Raw genomic sequence first — 8,782 nt, forward strand, 5'->3', positions numbered from 1 at the left:
AGAAGTCAGCAGGTGTTTACATGGGTGGCAAGGCAATGAAGAGACCTCGAGATGACCCATAATCAACAATAGAATCAGGATTATCGCCTTTATATCGTGTGAGTGAAAGGAAGTCACTCTGATGAAGTTCAACTTCAGTGGACAGAACTTTTAGTCGAGCCAAACGGCATGTGGTCGAAGATGACGGATGAGAGTGAGTCAGATCCTTGAAGAATGCACTTTATATTGGGTTATGGCTGGGTCATGCCGCCGGGGAACTTGGAGGTACAGTGGAAAAAGATGATAAAGAAAGCAGATGTTGAGTTTGAATCCGATGAAGCGAGCAATAACAAGGGATATGGTGTGTTGAGGAAGATTGGTGTTAAGTACAGAGTGAGCTGTACTCCAGACCGAGTTCTGGAGGTGAAATGGAAGAGAATGAGGGAGAATTACCAGAGGTGGTAGGTGTGGGGAAGATATTGGAGCCTAAGCTTCGCTCAAATGGATAAAGATGAATTTGGTCCAGTGGGAGTGACATTTTTGGGGAAAGTTTTTGTCAGACCCATATGTGATTTCAGGGTGGGTGGGGAAAGGAGTTGGGTGCAGTTGAATCGGTGAAGGTAACCTGAAGTTGTCTTGTGACCAAGAGGGGGCGGACGCTCCACACCACACAAATGGGGAAAAGAGATGTTACTTGCTTTGCTCCCAAGAATAGGGCACCAATGAAAGGAATGATTACTGGGGTAGAGGTGAAGATGGAGCAGTGGAAAATTCCTGGTGTCAAGCGTGGTGAAACAGATGAGGCACTCTATTTCAAATATTATTTATCACATGCTTCGTAGACAACAGGTGTTGACTAACAGTGAAATGGTTCATTACAGGTCCATTTTCAACAATGCATAGTTAAGGATAAGACAAATAAAATAAAACATTGAAAAAATGAAACAGTGAATAACAAATAAAAATATTATGGCTATATATAGGGAGTAGAAAACAACATGGCTATATACAGGTAGTACCGGTGCCGAGTCTATGTGCTGTACATAGGAATGTCCCCTTTTCAGGACCCTGTCTTTCAAAGATAATTCTTAAAAATCCAAGTAACTTCACAGATATTCATTGTAAAGGGTTTAAACACTGTTTCTAAGGGATAGGCATCCCGTCAATGGGGCAGTTGTAAATCATGCAGCGATGTGGAAATGTTGTTAAGACACTAACAGCTTACAGAAGTCAGGCAATTAAGGTCACAGTTATGAAAACTTAGGACACTAAAGGAGGCCTTTCTACTGACTCTGAAAAACACCAAAAGAAAGACGCCCAGCGTCCCTGCTCATCTGCGTGAACGTGCCTTAGGCATGCTGCAAGGAGGCATGTGGCCAGGGCAATAAAATGCAATATCCGTACTGTGAGACGCCTAAGACAGCGGTACAGGGAGATAGGACGGACAGCTTATCGTCCTCACAGTGGCAGACCACGTGTAACACCTGCACAGGATTGGTAAATTTGAACATCACACCTGCGGGACAGGTGCAGGATGGCAACAACAACTGCCTTGAGTTACACCAGGAAAGCACAATCCCTCCATCAGTGCTCAGACTGTGCGCAATTGGCGGAGATAGGCTGGAATGAGGGCTTGTAGGCCTGTTGTAAGGTGGCAGGTCCTCACCAGACGTCCCCGGCAACAACGTCGCCTATAGGCACAAACCCACCGTTGTTGGACCAGACAGGACAGGCAAAAAGTGCTCTTTACTGATGAGTCGCGGTTTTGTCTCATCAGGGGTGATGGTCAGATTCGCGTTTATCGTCGAAGGAATGAGCTTTACACCGAGGCCTATACTCTAGAGCGGGATCGATTTGGAGGTGGAGGGTCCGTCATGGTCTGGGGCAGTGTGTCACAGCATCATAGGACTGAGCTTGTCGTCATTACAGGCAATCTCAACGCTGTGCTTTACAGGAAAGACATCCTCCTCCCTCATGTGGCATCCTTCCTGCAGGCTCATCCTGACATGACCCTCCAGCATGACAATGCCACCAGCCATACTGACCTGTTGGATCGGAGGGTGAGGGCTAGGGCCATTCCCCCAGAAATGTCTGGGAACTTGCAGGTGTCTTGGTGGAAAAGTGGTGTAACATCTCACAGCAAGAACTGGCAAATCTGGTGCAGTCCATGAGGAGGAGACGCACTGCAGTACTTTAATGCAGCTGGTGGCCACACCAGATACTGACTGTTAATTTTGGCCCCCACTTTGTTCAGGGACACATTATTCCATTTATGTTAGTCACATGTCTGTGGAACTTGTTCCGTTTATGTCTCAAGTTGTTGAATCTTGTTATGTTCATACAAATATTTACCCATGTTAAGTTTGCTGAAAATAAACGCAGTTGACAGTGAGAGGACGTTTCTTTTTTTGCTGAGTTTAGGTAGGGGTAAAACGACTAATAGCAGTGTATGTAGTGTGTGGCATTAGTATGCATGTTATGTGGGTGTGTGTGTGCTGGGGTGTTAGTGCAGGTATGCATGAGTGTATGGTTATAGTCCAGTATGTGTGTACAGAGTCAGTGCAAGAGAGTTCGAATAAATAAAATAAGGCAAGTTGCAACATTGAAATACAGAAATAAACACTTTTCCATAAACAATGTCTTCATCATGTTTGATGCACTCTGGAAGTAAACATTTTTGCAGTCCTGTTTATTCGAGATGATATGAATACTGGACAATTTTCTGCAAGTTGCAGCTAGCTAGCTCACAGCTAGCTTGCACTCACCGTGGCACCCAGTACCAAAGCTATCCCTGAGGCCCACCTCCCGGCCTACTCAGCTGTTCACCCGAACCCCACTCATACACGGCTAGAGCCCAATACTCCACTGGATCCTTGCTATTAACTTTGGACCTTGGCACCTGATCACCGCTGCTACCGATTGGCTATAGTGGCTAACGCCACTGCCACGAAGCTAGCACCAGTTAGCCGTGAGGCAGGCGCATCTCCCGGCGAGCAAACTAAATTCTACAATACCTCTTTCGCCATCTGGCTTGGTATCTCTGTCGACACGGCGCCCCGCCGCACCACCACGACTGGTCTGCCGACAAATACTCCATCCACTGTACCTTCAACCGGCCTCCATCGGAGCAGACACTCCTACTAGCCCCGTGCTACTAACTTTAAACTCTGTGTTGCCCGCGTACTAGCGTAGTGGCGGCTTCCCTGTTCCATCTACTGTTGCCCCATGGACACTACGATCACTTGGCTACATAGCTGATGCCTGCTAGACTGTCCATTAATCACAGTACTCCATTCTGTTTATTTATTTTTTATCTGTTGGCCCAGCCGCGAACTCAGGCTCTGTGTGTAGTTAATCCGACCCTCTCTGCCTAGTCATCGCCATTTTACCTACTGTTGTTGTGTTAGCTGATTAGCTGTTGTTGTCTCACCTGTTGTTTTAGCTAGCTCTCCCAATCAACACCTGCGATTACTTTATGCCTCACTGTATGTCTCTCTCAAATGTCAATATGCCTTGTATACTGTAATTCAGGTTAGTTATCATTGTTTTAGTAGGAGCCCCTAGTTCCACTCTTCATACCTCTGATAGCTCCTTTGTCCCACCTCCCACACATGTGGGGACCTCACCCATTTCTACCAGCATGTCCAGAGATACAACCTCTCTTCTCATCACCCAGTGCCTGGGCTTACCTCCGCTGTACCTGCACCCCACCATACCCCTGTCTGCGCATTATGCCCGGAATATATTCTACCACGCCCAGAAATCTGCTCCTTTCATTCTTTGTCCCCAACACGCTAGGCGACCGCACCCTCATCCTACTCCTCTGTTCCGCGGGTGATGTGGAGGTAAACCCAGGCCCTGCATGTCCCCCAGGCACCCTCATTTGTTGACGTCCGTGATCGAAAAAGCCTTGGTTTCATGCATGTAACATCAGAAGCCTCCTCCCTAAGTTTGTTTTACTCACTGCTTTAGCACACTCTGCCAACCCTGATGTCCTTGCCGTGTCTGAATCCTGGCTTAGGAAGGCCACCAAAAATTCAGAGATTTCCATACCCAACTATAACATTTTCCGTCAAGATAGAACTGCCAAAGGGGGAGGAGTTGCAGTCTACTGCAGAGATAGCCTGCAAAGTAATGTCATACTTTCCAGGTCCATACCCAAACAGTTCGAACTTCTAATTTTAAAAATGAATCTCTCCAGAAATAAGTCTCTCACTGTTGCCGCCTGCTACCGACACCCATCAGCTCCCAGCTGTGCCCTGGACACCATTTGTGAATTGATCGTCCCCCATCTAGCTTCATAGTTTGTTCTGTTAGGTGACCTAAACTGGGATATGCTTAACACCCCGGAAGTCCTACAATCTAAGCTAGATGCCCTCAATCTCACACAAATCATCAAGGAACTCACCAGGTACAACCCTAAATCTGTAAACATGGGCACCCTCATAGACATTATCCTGACCAACTGGCCCTCCAAATACACCTCCGCTGTCTTCAATCAGGATCTCAGCGATCACTGCCTCATTGCCTGTATCCGCGGTCAAACGACCACCTCTAATCACTGTCAAACGCTCCCGAAAACACTTCTGCGAGCAGGCCTTTCTAATCGACCTGGCCCGGGTATCCTGGAAGGATATTGACCTCATCCCGTCAGTTGAGGATGCCTGGTCATTCTTTAAAAGTAACTTCCTCACCATCTTAGATAAGCATGCTCCGTTCAAAAAATGCAGAACTAAGAACAGATATAGCCCTTGGTTCACTCCAGACCTGACTGCCCTCGACCAGCACAAAAACATCCTGTGGTGGACTGCAATAGCATCGAATAGTCCCCGCGATATGCAACTGTTCAGGGAAGTCAGGAACCAATATACGCAGTCAGTCAGGAAAGCAAAGGCCAGCTTTTTCAAGCAGAAATTTGCATCCTGTAGCCCTAACTACAAAAAGTTCTGGGACACTGTAAAGTCCATGGAGAATAAGAGCACCTCCTCCCAGCTGCCCACTGCACTGAGGCTAGGTAACACGGTCACCACCGATAAATCCATGATAATCGAAAACTTCAACAAGCATTTCTCAATGGCTGGCCATGCCTTCCTCCTGGCTACACCAACCTCGGCCCCCCCCCCCCTCACCCAAGCCTCCCCTCTTCTCCTTTACCCAAGTCCAGACAGCAGATGTTCTGAAAGAGCTGCAAAACCTGGACCCATACAAATCAGCTGGGCGTGACAATCTGGACCCTCTATTTCTGAAACTATCCGCCGCCATTGTCGCAACCCCTATTACCAGCCTGTTCAACCTCTCTTTCGTATCGTCTGAGATCCCCAAGGATTGGAAAGCTGCCGCAGTCATCCCCCTCTTCAAAGAGGGAGACACCCTGGACCCAAACTGTTACAGACCTATATCCATCCTGCCCCTATATCCATCCTGCCCCCTAAGGTCTTTGAAAGCCAAGTCAACAAACAGATCACTGACCATCTCGAATCCCACCGTACCTTCTTCGCTGTGCAATTTGGTTTCCGAGCCGGTCACGGGTGCACCTCAGGCACGCTCAAGGTACTAAACGATATCATAACCGCCATCGATAAAAGACAGTACTGTGCAGCCGTCTTCATCGACCTGGCCAAAGCTTTCGACCCTGTCAATCATCATATTCTTATTGGCAGACGCAGTAGCCTCGGCTTTTCTAATGACTGCCTTGCCTGGTTCACCAACTACTTTGCACACAGAGTTCAGTGTGTCAAATCGGAGGGTATGTTGTCCGGTCCTCTGGCAGTCTCTATGGGTGTGCCACAGGGTTCAATTCTAGGGCGACTCTTTTCTCTGTATATATCAATGAATAAGCATTTTCTTGTTGGCTTATGGCCCTATATAGCTTGTTGAGTGTGGTCTTAGTGCCAGCATCGGTTTGTGGTGTTAAATAGACAGCTACGAAAAATATAGATGACAACTCTTTTGGTAAATAGTATGGTCTACAGCTTATCATGAACCTCCAGACTTCCTTAATATTAGAGATTGTTAACAATAGCTGGTGTGCAGAGACACACTCCCGCCCTTGAGTTTAAGAGACAATGGGGTTCTGTCCTGCTGATGTATAGAAAAAACAGCTTGATTCATATTAAACATGTCCTTGTTCAGCCATGACTCCCTGAAGCATAGGATATTAGTTTTTCAGGTCCTGTTGATAGGATAGTCTGGAATGGAGCTTGTCTAGTTTGTTCTCCAGTGTACATTCGCTAATAGAACAGAGGGTAGAGGTTGTTTATTCACTCTCCGCCATAGTTTCATCAAGATTATCACGAGTCTGTAATAAAACACAGCATGTGTGGGTCAAAGTCGAGGAAGAAAACACTGTTCAAGCCATCAACATACTTTTTTGGTTCAGCAAAAGGTTCAGAAAATGTCTATTTTTAGACAGGCCTAGACTAGAGCATATTATAATTATCGCCTCTTTTCTTCGGCTCATATCTTCCCACTGGATATTTTCCTTCAGGAACCTTCTATACTCCCTCTGGTACAATACTTCTACCTTCAGCCGGTAGATTATCATCATGACACCAAGTAAAACGATACCTCCCACTGCAATCACAACATTTATAATCCATGTGTCAATCCCCCCTTTCAGGGATTGAGGAAGATATCAGAAGACCAGAGACAAAAAAATACAAATCATTACCAAGGAACGTTGGTTAGGATTTCACTAACCAGGTTTGTCTAACATAATAAATGTAAATTCCCCATAATGGGGAAACAATGAAGTTATTTGATTCTATTATATTTTATACATTTACAGTAAAACAATATAAAACAGACTTGGATTATCTGTGTAGTCAGTGGCGATCCGTCATTTTGAGGCCCACATTTTTTCATAAAAATAATGAACAATTGCCTGTTTAGCATGTTATTTTGGCATTGTTTGATGCAAGAAACCACTTTACAAAATAAAATATATATTCTCATACCATTATTACAGAGAATCAGACAAATTCTATTACGCTCTGACTATTGGCTACTTAGCTTATTTAAGACCTTCTCAAAATACAACACTGGCCCTTTAAGACATAAAAAAAAAGCTCTTTAACAGATTTATTTGAATTTTGTGCTCTTGTAAGAAGCAACCACTCCCCCATTGTTGACTAGAAAGTAGCTATAACTGGGCTCATAACACACTAACTAGCAAAGAATAGGAACAAATGTGCACAGGTGGCTCCATGCAGTTCTCGCTTTGATCTCAAAACAAGGACCGCACATACTGTGTCCTAAACATGGTCCAGTTCAAAGTGAATGGCACAGATCCATATTTGGCAATGGCTATCTGCATCCATGAAATGCTTTGAAAGTCTGAGCATGGCTCACATCAACACCATAATCTCAGACACCTTGGACCCACTCCAATTCGCATACCACCCCAACAGATCCACAGATGAGGCAATCTATATTGCACTTCACACTGCCCTCTCCCACCTGGGCAAGACGAACACCTACGTGAGAATGCTGTTCATTGACTACAGCTCAGCGTTCAACACCAGTGTCCTTCAAGCTCATTAATTAAGCGAAGGACCCTGGGACTGAAAACCTCCCTCTGCAACTGCATCCTGGACTTCCTGTCGGGCCGCCCCCAGGTAGTGAGGGTAGTCAACAACACATCCGCCACGCTGACCCTCAACACGGGGAAGCCTCTCAGGGGTACGTGTTTAGTCCCCTCCTGTACTACCTGTTCACCCACGACTGCGTGGCCGCGCACAACTCCCAACACCATCATTAAGTTTGCTGATGACATGATTGTGGTAGGCCTGATCCCTGACGACGATGAGACAGCCTATATGGAGGAGGTCAGAGACCTGCCAGGACAACTACCTCTCCCCCAACGTCAGCAAGACAAAGGAGCTGATCATGGACTACAGGAAACGGAGGGCTGAGCACACCCCTATTCACATTGATGGGGCACTATTGGAGCAGGTTGAGAGTTTAAAGTTCCTGGGTGTCCACAAAACTAAGGATCTATCATGGTCCACAACTGCACCATTGATAGGATCTTGACTGGCTGCATCACGGCTTGGTATGGCAACTTCTTGGTATCCGTGCTAAAGAGGGTAGGGCGTACAGCCCAGTACATCACTGGGGCCAAACTCTCTGCCACCCAGGACCTCTATACCAGCCCGTGTCAGAGGAAGGCCCTAAAAATTGTCAGACACCAGCCACACATTTTTTGCAGTTTTGCTTTAGTGCCTTATTGCAAACAGGATTCATATTTTGGAATATGTCTATTCTGTACATGATTCCTTCTCATTCTATCATTTAGGGTCGTATTATGGAGTGACTACAATGTTGTTGATCCATCCTCAGTTTTCTCCTACCACAGCCATTAAACTCTAACTGTTTTAAAGTCAACATCGGCCTCATGGTAAAATCCCTGAGCGGTTTCCTTCCTCTCCAGCAGTGAGGAAGGACATGTATCTTTGTAGTTGTATGGTGTATTGATACACCATCCAAAGTGTATTAATAACTTCACCATGCCCAAATGGATATTCAATGTTCGTTTTTTTAAAGCCATCTACCAATAGGTGTCCTTCTTTGCGATGCATTGGAAAACCTTCCTGTTCTTTGTGGTTGAATCAGTGGTTGAAATTCACTGTTCTACTGAGGGGCCTTACAGACAATTGTATGTGTGGAGTACAGAGATGAGTTAGTCATTCAATTATCACGTTTAAAAATATTATTGCACACAGAATGAGTCTATGCAATTTTTACTCCTGAACTTATTTAGGTGAGCCCATGCAAGTTATTTGCTTATTGACATTTACTGTAA

The sequence above is a fragment of the Oncorhynchus masou genome, chromosome 33 (genome assembly GCF_036934945.1).
Source record: "Oncorhynchus masou masou isolate Uvic2021 chromosome 33, UVic_Omas_1.1, whole genome shotgun sequence".
Taxonomy (NCBI): domain Eukaryota; kingdom Metazoa; phylum Chordata; class Actinopteri; order Salmoniformes; family Salmonidae; genus Oncorhynchus; species Oncorhynchus masou.